Here is a 1,704-nt window from a genome sequence, read left to right on the forward strand (position 1 = left end):
GCTCAGAAAAGTCAAAAATAGTGAGATATCTTGCAGAGGGATGCAGCAGTCTCAAAATTGCAAAGCTTCTGAAGCGTGATCATCGAACAATCAAGCGTTTCATTCAAAATAGTCAACAGGGTCGCAAGAAGCGTGTGGAAAAACCAAGGCGCAAAATAACTGCCCATGAACTGAGAAAAGTCAAGCGTGCAGCTGCCAAGATGCCACTTGCCACCAGTTTGGCCATATTTCAGAGCTGCAACATCACTGGAGTGCCCAAAAGCACAAGGTGTGCAATACTCAGAGACATGGCCAAGGTAAGAAAGGCTGAAAGACGACCACCACTGAACAAGACACACAAGCTGAAACGTCAAGACTGGGCCAAGAAATATCTCAAGACTGGTTTTTCTAAGGTTTTATGGACTGATGAAATGAGAGTGAGTCTTGATGGGCCAGATGGATGGGCCCGTGGCTGGATTGGTAAAGGGCAGAGAGCTCCAGTCCGACTCAGACGCCAGCAAGGTGGAGGTGGAGTACTGGTTTGGGCTGGTATCATCAAAGATGAGCTTGTGGGGCCTTTTCGGGTTGAGGATGGAGTCAAGCTCAACTCCCAGTCCTACTGCCAGTTTCTGGAAGACACCTTCTTCAAGCAGTGGTACAGGAAGAAGTCTGCATCCTTCAAGAAAAACATGATTTTCATGCAGGACAATGCTCCATCACACGCGTCCAAGTACTCCACAGCGTGGCTGGAAAGAAAGGGTATAAAAGAAGAAAAACTAATGACATGGCCTCCTTGTTCACCTGATCTGAACCCCATTGAGAACCTGTGGTCCATCATCAAATGTGAGATTTACAAGGAGGGAAAACAGTACACCTCTCTGAACAGTGTCTGGGAGGCTGTGGTTGCTGCTGCACGCAATGTTGATGGTGAACAGATCAAAACACTGACAGAATCCATGGATGGCAGGCTTTTGAGTGTCCTTGCAAAGAAAGGTGGCTATATTGGTCGCTGATTTGTTTTTGTTTTGTTTTTGAATGTCAGAAATGTATATTTGTGAATGTGGAGATGTTATATTGGTTTCACTGGTAAAAATAAATAATTGAAATGGGTATATATTTGTTTTTTGTTAAGTTGCCTAATAATTATGCACAGTAATAGTCACCTGCACACACAGATATCCCCCTAAAATAGCTAAAACTAAAAACAAACTAAAAACTACTTCCAAAAACATTCAGCTTTGATATTAATGAGTTTTTTGGGTTCATTGAGAACATGGTTGTTGTTCAATAATAAAATTATTCCTCAAAAATACAACTTGCCTAATAATTCTGCACTCCCTGTACGCAGCAAAAATGCCAGGATTTGATCACTATTTCATAAACATTCTCAAAACCAGTTGTCAACAAAACATGTTTTTGCAAAATTCAAAGAACTTTTAACTTTATACAGTGTGCTATTGATACACTGCATATAGTTTAATTACTTTATCTTCAGTTTTTCAGTTATCTTATTTAAGTGAGAGAAAGCTTGAACAAGTCAATTAAATTCAGTGTCTAAGGTGAAAATGTTTTGTGGTAGCTTATGTCACCATATTCACCCTTATGCTTCTCCAAAAGTGCAACAAACTGTCTGCAATCTTGCCCTGAACCAGTTACAATATGGACAGTTGACTCACCTTGCAGCCCCTGGTATAAATTACAAATCACAAATAAAAGATGTATTAG

The sequence above is a fragment of the Haplochromis burtoni genome, unplaced genomic scaffold, assembly GCF_018398535.1.
Source record: "Haplochromis burtoni strain Fernald_Lab_line unplaced genomic scaffold, NCSU_Asbu1 Contig_371, whole genome shotgun sequence".
Classification (NCBI taxonomy): domain Eukaryota; kingdom Metazoa; phylum Chordata; class Actinopteri; order Cichliformes; family Cichlidae; genus Haplochromis; species Haplochromis burtoni.